General features: G+C 37.0%; 1 long non-coding RNA gene across 2 annotated transcripts in view; it reads left to right on the top strand.

Moving 5' to 3' along the window:
• Positions 1-13,375, top strand: part of LOC311583562 — a 161,650-nt gene extending 148,275 nt beyond the window's left edge. For both annotated transcript variants that reach the window (XR_014774580.1, XR_014774581.1), the window contains 4 exons: positions 5,357-5,438; positions 7,579-7,734; positions 12,570-12,730; positions 13,156-13,375. This is a non-coding gene — a long non-coding RNA (uncharacterized lncRNA). The remainder of the gene's footprint in view (positions 1-5,356; positions 5,439-7,578; positions 7,735-12,569; positions 12,731-13,155) is intronic.
• The last annotated feature ends 1,440 nt before the right edge of the window (positions 13,376-14,815 follow it).

The raw sequence follows: 14,815 nt of genomic DNA, 5'->3' as shown, positions 1-14,815 counted from the left end.
CCAGGATCAACTGGCATCACTATCACTTCTTCCCCATTTGATCTAGCTTACTAGTCAAAGGGGAGCCCCTAGAAGAAGTACTGAAAATCCGTCCATATATTGGCTATCAATCCATACATACTGAGACTTGTTATGTACAGGTGACAAAGTTATGCTCTGAAATCTGAACAATGAATCATGGAGAACTGTAACTGATTAGCAGAGGCGTCTAAAATAAAGCACATGCAAAGAAAAAGGAAGATTGTAGTTAGGACGGTAAAGGAAACAGAGAAACCAAAACTTTAGAAGAGTCTGGTGCCCACAAATAAACAAGATTGAACCAAAGGAAGATGCTAGAAGAAGCAGGTTGCTAGTCTCCTGAGATCCAAATGACTATCTTGACCCAGTCCAGAACTGAGTCCATCAATAAACCCTGTATTCCACTAACTTACAAGGGAGTTCCCTTTATCTTAGAGGCCTCTCTGAGCACTGTGGTTTTATAACTGAAAAAAAAAGTGAATATGAAAGCTGATTTACAAAAGTAGATCCTTCAACCTAATGTTGGTAAAATAATATAAAATTCAAAGTGTGGATACATCACAAAATTAAATATTAAATTAACTATTAAAATTTTATAAAGGATGTAAAAACACAAACAAAATTGAAGGACATACAAATTGAGAGTGAATATTTACTAAATTATATCACAAAAGGTAAATAACCTTACAGTATAAAAAGACTATACATATTGATAAGAACAATAACAACCCTTTAGTAAGAGAATATGCAAAGGGAAGAGATATTCACAAAAGTTCCCAAAAGAAAAGAAGAGAAAAATCTGATTAACATGAAAACATGTTTAACCAACAGTAATCAAGGACACGAGAAGTGAATTATGAGATATACTTTTTGCCTATCAAATAAGCAAACACTTATACAACATGAATAATATTCTGATAGTGGTAAGAAGTTTAACAATGATACATTGCCAATGTCTTTAAAAATTGATAGGCTCAACCTAGAAAGCTGTCAGGCAATACTATCTATAGGCTTCAGAATACCTTTGAATATTGGCCAAGAAATCCTATATAATATATCCTTAACTAACAAAAAATAAAACATAGATTTACACCAGTATGTGTAAGACTTTATCACAATTATTTTTTATGTGCTGTCTTTCATACATATTCCAAGGCTCAACATAGTTATTGACCTAGGAGCCTAACAAAGGAAAAGGCTTTTGAGAACTGCCTGATGTGGGTCAGTGGATAAAGCACTTGTCATACAAGCATGAAGACTTGGGGTTGAATGCCCACGACTTGTGTAAAAACTGGCTGCTGTAGTGAATCTCTAACTCCAAGCACTGTACAAGAGATGGGAAGAGACAGGAAGTGCCTAGGCCACCAAGCCAGGCACATAGCAGCAACCATCAAAGTGACCAGGTTCAAACAAGGTGGAAATTGAGGACCAGTACCTACGGTTGTCCTCTGAGCTCCACAACCGTACTGTGGCACATCTGTACTCACACTTACACATAACAACACACACACACACACACACACACACACACACACACGATTGTTTTAAAGACTTCAATAAAAATTATTTCTGAATGAACAAAGGGACAAAGGAAAATGTTATCAAGCATTATCTAAAATAAGAATTAGAAAAAAATATGATGAATAATTTAGCTATAGTTCACTAATAAAATTAGATATATTTAAAAAACATTTAAGCGATGTCTATTCTTGTTTCTTCAGGGCTTTTTATCATGATGAGCATTGTCAAGAGCTTTTCCTGCTACTGAAACAGTCATTTGATATCTGCCTTTAAATCTGTTTATTGCTATATTTTACTTACTGATTTGTATATTGAAACAATCTTGTATCCCTGTGATCTACTGTTGTGTTTTAATGAGATTTTTGAGTTTTGTTTGTGAGTGTGCTTAAGAAATGTTCTGTTCGTTGTATTACATTCCTCAGGCACACTGGTTTATAGGTTTTTTGTGTGCTTCTTTTGCTTTTAGAGCCATGGTCTCACTATATAGCCTAGGCTGCTCAAGAACTCAAAATGTGGCTGAGTCTGGCCATCCTACCGAAAGGTTTGAAAAAAGATATGGATGTTTTTCTTGAAAACATAAATACCATAAAATTAAATGTGTTTTTTTTTTCTGATCAGCAAAGCCTTCTATCACCGAGTTACATTCTTGAACTCCAGTTATGTAAATTTTTGTCTGTACTTAACCTATTTTTGCTGAATTCCAGCTTCGTAGAATGAGTTCAGTAATTCTCTTTCTGTTTTCAGAATGGCTCTCAGAGCACTGGTGTTAGCTCTTCCTTAAAGGTCTGGTAGAATTTGACAGTGCATCTAACCAGCCTTGGCCTTTCTTTATTGAGAGATTCTTTGTACATGTTTTTAAAGTAGTATACAAAGTCATAAGTATCATTATGATATTTTCAAACAAAATTTGTTTTAATGGATTCCCATCCTCCATCTTCTTCCTTCCATATATTTCCCCAGTTTCCTTTCCTTTTTCAGATCACATGTGTCCTTTCTCCCCCACCTCAACCATCCATTTTATCTTCCCCTGTTCTCCTTTCTAGGCTTTTAGCCTTCACCTACATCTATCCTCATTTACAAATACACATGCATCACAAGCTAGGACCCACATATGAGAGAATGTTGATGACTTCACCCACCATCTCCCAAGCCTGAATGTGTCTTACAATGTAATAACATTTTCAAGTATTGCCTGAAGTTTCTCTGGATTGATTTAACTGGTATCTGTTTCACAGGAGTTTGAAAGAGAAACAATATTGCATTTTAGTTTTATTAATTTTTGTTTTGCTCTTTTTTTTTCCTTTTCTTTTTGCTCTTTCTTTTACTTAGCTAAACTAAGAGTTTGTTGATATTATGTGTTATTTAGAAGAGCGAACTCTTTCATTGCTCTACATACATATTATTTGCATTTCCATTACATTCATTTCTGCTCTGATGATGGTGATGATGATGATGATGATGATGATCATCATCATCATCATCATCATTATTATTATTTACTTTTGTCTATTGATTTTTGGTTGGCTTGTTCTTGTCCTTCTGTCTTGAGGTATACCATAATATTACTTATTTGATGTCTCCTCATAGTTTTACCATTAAGCACTCATAGCTCTAAACTCTCCTTTTAGAGTTATCTTTGCTAAACCCCAAGGGTTCTTGGAAGTTGTAGTTTCATTTTCATTTGATTCTGGGAATTTTAAATTTTCCTCTCTAATATCTTTAATAACTTATTAGAATGTACTCATCATTCAATCTCTATGTATTTGTATAACTTCTATTGCTATGATTTGTATTGATTTTCAGTTTTGTTCCACTGTAGTCTGATAAGCTACCGAGCTTATTTTGACTCACTGTTTCAGTTCAAGTTCCTTTGGGGATTTCTTTCTTCAGAATTCCAGTGCTTTTGCTGATGTTCTCACCATATTAACTTTTTCATCTTTGCAGCTGACTTTGTTTTCTGGGTCTTTGAATCCTTGGTTCATTTATCTGTTTTTATTATTATTATTATTATCTATGAAATTTTACATACAAAGTTTTAAGTCCTTTATTTAGCATTTAACCATTTCAGAATCTTTGTGGTCAGCAATTGAGGAGTTAAGATTTTTTTAGGTTTGTCATTGTGTTGCCTTGCTTTGTCTTGTTTCTGTGTAACAAATGATACACGTGAACCAGTATGGTGGCATACACACACTTTTAATCTCAGCTCTTGGGGGCAAAGGAAGGCAGAGATCTGTGAGTTCAAGGCCAGCCTGGTCTACAAAGTGAGTTCCAAAACAGCCACGGCTATGTAGAGAGACCTTATCTCAAAAAGGCAAAAAAAAAAAAAAAAAAAAAAAAAAAAAAAAAAAAAAAAAACCCAACCAAAAAAAAGATACATGTTTGTTGTGGTGTCTTCTGGTTTTATTCTAATGTTCATCCCATGCTTCTGGGTGTGTTTCCTAGTGCAGTGAAAGGGGAGACGATCAGTGTCTGTAACAGCAGCACCGTACTGAACGAAATATAGAAGTTCACTTCAAAGTGATGAAAAACACTATTATCTACCAGGGTCCGTAGTACAAAATATGGCAAGATAGTTTTAAATATGCTACAAAACCAATTGGAAATTGTTTAAGACATAAATGCAAATAGAAAACAAGTGAATTATCAGAAGAGGAAACAAAAAGGGGGCTACACAAGGGAAGGTAAGTTAAACAAAAGCTATGGGAAATGTTACAAAGAAGAGAGTAATGCTTAAATGCCCTCTTCCATCCTCTGCGGGCACCAGACACACTCATAGTGCCCATACATACATGCAGACAAAGTACACAATACGGAAATACATAAGTTAATCTCTTTAAAAACATCTCTTAAAAGCATCTCTAAGAGGAAGAACGGGCAACGGTTGGGAAGAAAGAGAAGTTTTAGGTCACTGTTTCTCTTGATCCTCTAAAGTTGAGCCTGCCAGTTGGACGGGAGATGAGTGAAATGAATTTATAGATTATTTTCTTTCCTTTCCTTTCCCTGAGGCTGAGCCTGTATTAGGTAAGTGTCAGGTGTCTGTAAGAACAGCCTGAACTTCTGTAGCTTCATTTATGTCCCATGGCCTTTTCTAGAAACACATAGCTTTCAGCCTGCAGCCTGGGAAGACACTCTTATAGTCTGGAGGCTTCCACGTTTGTACTGCCTGAGGTTTTTGCCAGAGCCCCATCCAATATATGATGTGGGTAAGGTGTGTTAACAAACTTTGCCCATCTGTCATTCCGTTCTATACTCCTGCAACGCGCTGAATTTTAAATATCCTGTTGGAGGAATGAGGCTGCAAATGCAATAGCAGAACTCTCTAGCAGTGAACTCGACAATGCATAGAGGACTTCAAAGGTTGATCCACCTGCTGACACCAGACTTGGGGCCATCAGACTTCCAATGTTATTCTCATTTACTGTTACCTCCTAACCATTGAAAGTGGGAGCTACCTCATCTCACTGTGTACAAACGTCCTGTCACTTAAACTTTCCAGGGGATCACTGTGTGCCCTCCTACACCATGGTTACCTCTCAGTGTTGGTGCTCAAGAGACTGTGGACTCACCACTATTCCTTGTGCTCAGATCCTCATGCTAGCTAGATTTTTAGCAACGGGCTCCCTGTAAGATGCCATCTGCCTTTGAGACATGGGAATGAACAAATGGATCCATCACTCCAGATAAGGCACTATCTCCCCAATCCCTGAACTGGATTTGGGATTTTAAGAATGGTGGTTTGTCCTGTTGGGATTGACAATCTTTTTCCTACCAGGTTCATCCATATTTCTGTTGAAACTTTTTCTCCTCCTGTTTCTAGGGAGCTGTGCAGCTGGAACCCTGACTACTTACTGGCCAGATGTCCTGTTTCTCTGCTGTGACTTCCAATGTCCTTTCTCTTGGTAAAGTATCTATTTTTGTTACCCTCACTTCTCTGTATCACATGGAAGCAGCTTCTAATCCACATCTTACCCAGAAGTAAGGATGATTTTCTTAATCATAAAAGTAGATTATGCAAATGGAGATTATAATTATCAGTAGACATTTTTGCCTGAAGTATCTGACACACAGAGTGCATTCAGCTAACTAAATCTTCTAAGTAGATGTATCTGCATAAAGTTTGCTACCCTGAAAACACAATCACTTATAAAGCATGCAGAGTCAAAACAGCCAAATGTGGTGTGGAGAACAAGTAGAATGGTATTATCATACCCACATAACCAGAGGGAGGAGAGAGAAAGAGAGGAAGAGAGGGAAAGAGGAAGGTGATTAACCTTCGTTGTCAACTTGACAATGGAATTGCGTAGAATTAAAAACTTTTGCCCAAAAAAGTAAATAATCAGAACAAAAAGACAGTCTACAAATGGGAAATAGCTACACCACTGATATATCTGTATCAGGATTAATATTTACAATCTATAAAGAACTTCAAAACTAACCAAAAAAATCACTGAATGAGTTAGTTAATAGGAAAATAAGCTAACTAGAATTTCCAACAAAAGAACTACAAATGACCAATAAATATTGTGAAAAAATTTTAGTATATTTATCCTTTAAAAAGCAAATCAAAACTATACTGGGGTTCTATTTTACCTGAGTCAAGAAGCCTATCATCAAAAAAAAAAAAAAAAAAAAAAAAAAAAGAATAAGAAGAATAAGAAGAATAAGATTTGCTGGTAAGGATATGAGCAAAGAGGAATATTTATATACTCTATTTATGTAACTCTTTCGGCTACTATGCAAATAGGTAAGGACTTTTAAAAAACTAAAAAAGTACTTTCAAATGATTAAACAATATCTTGAGAATATGCTCAAAAGACTCTAAGTCATCTTTTCACAGCAATAGTTTCATATTCAAAACCTGCTGCTGGAGTCATGGCAAGTCATGGAAAGCATTTAGAAATCCATCAACAAATTATTGTATAAAGAAATAACATATACACACACAATGGAACTTTGTTCATCAATAAGTGAAGGGAGAGATATAAATAAATAAATATATATATATATAAGCAGAGAGATGGATGCACAGGTTAAAAGCACATGCTGCTTCTGTGAAAGGACAGAGATCAAAGTTCAGCTTCTAGCATCCATGTCAGGCAGCTTAAAGCCTTCTGGTGAAAGTCCAATGCCAATGAGATTTGAAGCCCCTAGCCTTCATGTGTGCCTGCACTTGGGTGTATATACACAGACACAAACACACAGACACACACACATACACAGAGAAAGAGAGAGAGAGAGAGAGAGAGAGAGAGAGAGAGAGAGAGAGAGAGAGAGAGAGAGAGAGAGCACAAATTAAAAATAAAACATTAATTTCACTTATATAAAAATCAATGCATCTGCACATCATGTTTAAAACATTAAGCCAGATTTTTAGAAAGATAAATATCCAATATTTCATTTTCTGTGTAGAATGTAGATGTATATGTACAGGAAAATAGAAATAGGACTAAGTCCATGGGAGGATGGTCACCAAAAGGAGAAAGAATAATCTGATTTTAGGAAAAATAAAATATCACAGGATTTCTGTTGTGCACAGATTTTGGACTACATTGCTTCAACACAGAGAGGAGTGCATTGAGAGGAGGGAGAGACTATGGAAAGGAGATGGTATGGAAGTTGGGGGCTCTGTGAGCAAACCTTAGGAAATGTATGTTTGAATGAAGATGTTGCAAAGAATTCCGCTATTTCATAGCTAATTTAAAAAATAATAAAAATTTAAAAAGAAATCATGTCATCATTTCTCCTTATGTATTAGTGGAACAAGGACCAGTCATGACTCCAGTACTCTAAAGACTGATTGAATCAGTGGTTCTGAACTTTACTTTTGTCCGTTTACCCAATTCAGGCCACAGGTGTAGGACCAGTAGTCTTACTTGGTATGATGGTGAGCTCTACTTGTCAACTTGATACAGCCTAGGATGGCCTAGGAAGAAAGTACAAATGGAGCATTGTCCACATGGGGTTGACCCGTGGGTATGTCTATAGGGGATTGTCCTTTACGTTTATGTGTGGCTAACAAGCCTATGGCTGGTGTTCTAGGAAGATGGTCCTGCCCTGTACTACAATGGAGAAATCAAGCTGAAAGTCAGCAAGCCAGCTGCATTTCTTCTTCTCTTGACCGTGGAGGCGAGTAACTGACTAGCTGTTTGATATTTCTCCCTGAACTTCCCCTACAATGATCAGCTATAACCTGAGGTTGTATGTTGAAATAAGCTCCTCTTCCACCTGAGTTTTTAATCAAGGCATTTCATCACAGTAACAGAAATGAAATAAATACCCCAACTTTATGGTTCTAGGCTGTGCCCTTAGCAGTGTGGCAAGAAATAATGAGCAAAGCATGTGGCGCTAGAGCTGTTTCTCAAATACACAGAAGGCATCAGAACTGTAAGATTCAGGAGTCAATTAGCAAGACATACTAAATTGGTCATAAGTTTTTATATAACTCAAGAATGGATTTTTTTTCTGAAAAAGTAGGAGATGCAACTATTTGTCAATATAGTAAACAAAACCTGATAAACATTTTAATATTGTTCATTATAAGTGACTGTGCTAATGTATTTCTTCCTCCTAGTTCTTCTTTTACCGCCTTCTCAATCTCCATGAACTTAGACATTTGTGTTAGTGCTTGAACACCTTTGCTTGACTTAGAATATAGATTTCTTTCTTTCAGACACGGTACATTGTTGTACTTGTAAATCTTAATGAAAACCGAAAATTTTCCTCTTAGACTTTGCATCTAGCGTGTTCCCTGTATGCTTACATTTCTTGCTCCAGTTCACACCGTCTTCCCTGCATTCCTACATCTTCTATATCCTGGTACTTGAATATCACGGCTATGTCATCCAGAGTTTCCTGTCTGTCAAAGTGCCAAAAACCTCACTTAAAAGGAAGCTTCCACATATAGTTTTTATCATCACATACTTAACATCTGCTACAGAAACATACTTCTCCAGCAGGGTAAGGATAGGGTCAATTAGTGGCTTTATTTAAAAAAAAAACATGGTTTGTGAGTTTGTTAGACTGTTAAAATCACAAATACCCCCCCTAAAAAAAAAACAAGTCAACTTAGGAAGGCTGCCTTTTATGACATAATTTCAGAGGTTAGAGTGAATGGCCAGATGGATCCATTGTTTCTGAGACAGCAGTGAGGCAAAGTGTGATGGCGGAAGGGCTTTATGGAACATCAAGAGCTTATCTAGTGGCAACCAGGAAGCAGAGAGAGAAGGGTTGAGAGGTCAGATGCAAGCAAGACCTTCTAGATAGAGTATGAACCCTGTGACCTGCTTCCTCCGACTAGACCTCACCCACTTTATTACACATCCAGATGATGCCATCAGATCATAGATCTGTCAGAGGTTCAACCCGTCCATCAGTCAGATGATGGCCTTCATGACTCAGTTCAGTCTTAATGGTTGAATCTACCAGCAGAGTATCAGGAACTTAACACTCAAACACTTCTCATCCACACCACAACAATAAATGTCACTGACAGGAAATGGCTACTTGGTGAAGCCTCAAGTTGTATAACAATTGTGTGCATCTTCTGCTCTCCCTGAAGTATTTCTCAATTATTATTTTTAGTTCTCAAAACATGATAATTATTTCTCCTTCTTTGTGTTTTGAAAAAGCAATGTATCTGCTGCTTTATTGTGGTTAGTGATTTATATTCGAATGGTTACCTGTTTAAAATGTCAGTTTGGTCTTTATCCAGAAATTCCATCTCTTTATTAAATTCCATTTTCATACCTTGAATTATTTTCATTCAGCTGTGTTTTGACTATCTTCATTCATGCATGTATTCATACCCTATCTTAATTACTTGTCCATATTTATAATTGCTGTTTTGAAATCATTGTCTTGTGTATTATGTAAGCTGTTTTTCTCATGAACAATACTAAGGGAGTGCTAATATTTAGAGAAAGCATGTTGTCTTGGTTATTTATGGTTTAGGAATAGGACCTAGGCATCTGGAGCTAGGTCATTGGTAGTGTTTTTGGAATGATAATCTGGCCTCATGATTGTTGAGTGGGCGTTTGGGTCTCTGTTTTCTGTTACACCCAGTTTATCAAGTTATAAGCAAGCCAAGTTTACTGTTCAGTCATGGAGCAATTTGGTACTGATGTCAAAATGGGATATCAGAAACTGTCCTAGCTCAACTAAGGTTAGATACAGCTTCTGAGCTCATGAGCCAACTTCATGTAGCAGTAGAGGAGTCTCACTGCCCATCCTCAGAAGTGGGTGGATGTCTTATTGGGTCCCACAGGTAATCTTTGGATGGCAGACATTGGCAGCACAGGACAGATCAATGCTACTGGAGATAGGTAAGCAGGACCTTGATCTTCAGGAATCAGAGGACAGAGTGGTAGCAGGAGTGAAGGGTCGCTACCTGGAGAAAGGGTGGGCAGGACGCGCAGCTCACAGGCAGCAGTAGAGTCTAATTAGTAAAAATACAACAGCCAAAAGATTGAATTATCTGTGGCCAAAGCCTTAAAGAAGTTGAACATAAGCTCTAGAAATCCAAACAGAAAAAGCTGACTTGGACTTCTGGACAGCATTTTGATGATGTGATTACATTTTGGAAAACACACACTTGACTTAAGCATCAGTAAAAGAGTCAGTTACCCTATATTTGATTTGTGCTAGTAGAGTATACCAGATATACCAAATAAATAGATTCTTTATAGATTAATCAATAAGGGATAGGCAGACAAATTAGGATATTAGGAAGATGGTCTGAAAATCATTTCATTTGACTAACAGAACACTTGCTTAAATTCTGATGAGCACATTTCCCTATTTTCATTGAAAATAATTTGGTTGACTCCTATTGTTTTTCTCTCAAACCGGAGAAAATTTATCAAACTAAGAAACCAAATGCCCACACTAAAGAAATACAATATATAGGAAAGAATATTTTGAGGAGTCACCTGTTCTTGACAGTAAGGAGTTTTTCAAGCTAGAAAGCAAGCCAATGTGCTTTCCAACAAAGTATTTTATTTGTTGTACAGAAGCTACAGGAAGCCAAAGATTTTGTAAAAGTAACTTTTAGTCACCTGATGCAATTGTCATCTCATAAGCTTACTGCCTCAGTCTGCTAACCTAGGCCTAGTCCTGGAAGCTTCTAGACTCCATACAGTCTAATCTAGGCCTAGAATGCTTTCGGCCCCGTGAGACTTACTCCTGAATAAGCTTGCCCTTTCTAGCTTTTTCTGAACTCTAGCCGGTTCAACTCAGCTGTTCTGGCTCAAACTCCTCTCCAAGCTGATGGATATAAACTGGCTTTTTTTCAGCTTCTGACTGAATTGCTCTGCTTGGCCTCAAATTAACTCTGTCAATCTGTTCCAATCTTCTTTCTCCTTCTCATTCTCTGACTGGTCTGTCTTCACCTGTGTCTAGCTTCTTCTCCCTACAAGCTGTCTTTGTAAAACTCTCCCAGTAAAACTGCCTCCTCTTCGCTCCCTCTGTGTTTCTCTCTCTTAAGTCCCCTCTCTTTCCCCTCCGTTCTCAGGGCAGTTGGGTGTATTCTATCTCTGGCTCATTCTGGCAAACTTTCTCTGATTTGCCACTTTGTCTGCCTTTCAATTAGACATCACTTTCAAACATGGGTGTTTCCTTCTACAAACTAACTTTACTTTCATTTTGGGGGGATGTGTGCACTAAGGGCGTGTCTACATTCTAACCACATCATGCAGACCTAGAAGGTCTTTTGGTGACATCAGAGCAGTCATATTGCTGGATTAAAATTCTTCTACAATTTTCATGCTGCTGTCTTGACAAAACTTAAAGTTTGCTATTCTTCAATGATAGTAAGGGATAGTCTTGAGATGCAAGCTATCAGTATTATATTTTAATATGTTGTAAACAAAAAACAGGAAGTGGTCTCATGTAATCAAGGCAGAAAAACCTATCAAGGATATTTAACCTTAGAAATAGACTAGTTTAAAAAACATAAACAAAGCCAGTTTCAATTATTCATGAGTGGAGAAGAAGCAATACTTAAGGTGAATGTTAATGTTTGGCATATATGCAAAATTATAACTTTTCTGTTGACTTCTTAATTCCCTTATGAATGCAAACAAAACCTGAGTAGTTTTTTTTTCTGATAAATAATGTTGATTACAATACTACTGGTAATTTTTAAATGTCTGTTTTACTTCGATGTTCAACATCATTGGTTTTTTCTTATATATTTACATCCATATACTATATAAGTATCTTCACTGAAATTTGATATTTTCTTAGAATAATTTTTTTCTGAATTGCATAAGGGCTTAAAAATGGAAATATTCTTTTATTTGAGTCTCTCTTCTCATTTTCTTTTCTTTTCTTTTGTTTTTGTTTTTGTTTTTTGAGACAAGGCTTCTCTGTGTAGCCTAGGCTGTCCTGGACTCACTTAGTAGACCAGGCTGGCTTCAAACTCAGAGCGATCTACCTACCTCTGTCTCCCTGAGTATTGGGATTACAGGTGTGTGCCACTGCTCTGGCTTGTTCTTTGTCCTTGAAATAATCAAAAAGTTCATTGTTTGTTGCAACAAATATGGAAAGAGGGGAAAGTAGCATTGAAAAAAGTAGCATTTCTTTCTTTTTCTTTTTATTCTGAGCCAACTTTAACAACACAGTTCAACTTTGGGTTGTTATGTAATTCATGTAACTATTGGCTTATTCCCATATGAAATGAATAGCCTGGTGGATTCATATAAAAACATTAGCTACTGCTATTATTACTAATAACTAACACAAGGGCATTATTTTAAGCTCTCTGCATGTTCTAATTGTCCAAATAGTGAGGAGCAGTGTAATCCTCAATTTTCATGTGAAACATTTCAAAATATTAAAGAGCAAGGAGATTCATAACTAGCACATTGCTTAGCACAATGTGGTTAGTGATTCATGCAAACTGGGGGACTCATGTGTCATGCTTTTAATCTTGGGGGCATCACGTGTAAATAAAATATGCTGTAGATACAATGTTTCCATGTAAATAAGCATTCACTTATGGAAACCACCTCTTTGCACTTTCTTTTGGACAGATTGACATCTAGGTCCATAGAATCATCTAGCGAGGCAACTCCATCTAAGAAGTCTCTCTTGTCCTCTTCAATGGTCATTGTCCTTGCCATTGTAGGTACAGTGATGACCAACAGGAAGGTTTTGGCTCATGAGTCTGAAATTGCAGTTCTAAAAGGGAAAAGTAAATACAATGAGTAATTTCTGGAAATATTAAGAGCTATGAAGAGAAACAAAATATCATGGCAGCAAGGGAGGAACTGCTGGGTATAAGTAGCTAGCGATGCTAAGGCCCTCTCCAAAGGCAGCACTTGGGTCATTGTTAAATGACAAGGTGGCAGCAATAGAGCCTGTCAGATCCAAGGGTGTGAACAAGGACAGGAACAGCAGCAAAAGCACGGGTCAATAGTCTGTTTCTGGAAAAAGTCACTGGCTAATGTGGCCAGAATAGAAGCAGTAGTTTGAGTAGATTACTTAGAAGGCTACAGGCAAGAAAATAAATTTGCTTTTGATAATTTATCCTAAGTAGAATGCTAAGATAGGTTTAGGCTGATACTACATGGTCTGTTTTGGGTTTAGAAAAATAATGTCCCTGCCTGCCTTTTCTAGGATGAGTTAGAGAAGAAAAAAGAATGGATGAAGAGAGGCTGGATGGAAGATCATCAAAATAGTTACCATGGGTGATGATTGTTGTTGGGCCTACAATGAATGTAAAGTGAAAACCAAAATGCACTGTAGAAGTAGTGTCAAAAAGATTTGCTTCTTTTTCCTGCCTTACAACAGTTTCCATGTAATTTTTACCCACTGACCTGTCTGCTTCTCTGTAGAATTACAGAATGGATTTAATTACTTTCAGGTATTAAAAATAAACATAAGTGATATTCCACCTAGCTATCCTCTGATGATTGCTGCCAGTTCTGAATATCCTGGTCAGTGTGCACTGCCTCCTATCTTTTTGGCCACATCTGTATTTTTTTTTTAAATTGGTTTCCAGAAGTGAATGGAGCACTCCAGGTAGTCCCTGTAACCATAAAGTGTATGAGATTATTTTCCCAAGGAAATCCTCTCTCCCCACGGTTCTCCCAATGCAGCCTAGTGCATTCAAATTTCACATAAAGTGAAGAAAGGTTGGAAGACACAGGGTGATGGGTCAGGATTCAGATTATCACCTGCCTGTTGTTTCAGAATATCTGTGGAAGTAATTCACCTATATAAACAGACCTGGGGAGAGCATAGTTTTCTTCACAGATGATCACTGTAAAATCAGGTGTTAAACTGACGAAAAAAAAAAAAGATGATGCTAAAATATAATCAGCTGAGGTTGAAGTTGAGGCCAAGAGAACAGACTGGGAAACAAGACAGGTTAATAATGACAGAAGATTCCTTATAGCATTGTGTTCATAAAAATTTGACAAGGGAGGAAGGATAGCAGGCTACCAAGAAGAGACCTGATACCCTATGAGCATATACAGGGGGAGGAGGTCCCCATCAGTCACAGTCATAGGAGAGGGGGGTAGGGGGAAAGCAGGAGGGAAGGAAGAATGGGAGGATACAAGGGATGGGATAACAATTGAGATGTAATATAAATAAATTAATAAAATCTATTTTTAAAAATTTGACAAGGGAAGTGGAAAATTCAGGTGGACTGAGAACAGTTCTTTTACATGGAAAACAATGGTCAACATGACATTGAAGTACAGTTCTCTCAAATCTTCAAGAACCTTAACTAATTGGACACCTTGTTTTGTATCAATAGCAAATCCTACTCTGTGGGCCAAAAATTCCTCAGCCACTACAGAGGGGGATGTCCTGACTATGTTTTAGCTAATTTGTTTCCTTATCAGTTATTTCTGTTCTGTAGCTTCACAGGGCATACTATAAGTCTATTAACTCTGCTGCAGCCCTAAGGATGTGAGGATTTGTGGCATATTAAAACTGTCTCCTAAATGCCAGATCTGATTTTCTATCTTGGTTCTATTTCCTTTTTATTACTCCATGCAGAATATTGCCTTATTCTGTGAATGAGCCTCTGAAATTAGGAGAAAGGCATGAGATACCATAGGAGGATTTTTTGAAGAGGAAATTAACTTAATTCTTATTATGAAATATGCCATATCCGGCAGATGAAAATATATCATTCAATTTACTCTCCTCATTTAAGAATGGGGCAGTATCCACACTAGCATCTTCTCAGTAAGAGGAAAGAGAAAGAAAAAAGAATAATAATTAATGTTTAACTTTCACATTTCTTATGATTCATGTGCTAAAT

Source organism: Acomys minous (genome assembly GCF_964271855.1).
Source record: "Acomys minous genome assembly, chromosome: 14".
Taxonomy (NCBI): domain Eukaryota; kingdom Metazoa; phylum Chordata; class Mammalia; order Rodentia; family Muridae; genus Acomys; species Acomys minous.
The sequence above is the reverse complement of the archived record's forward strand: the minus strand, read 5'-3'. Positions and strand labels throughout refer to the sequence as shown.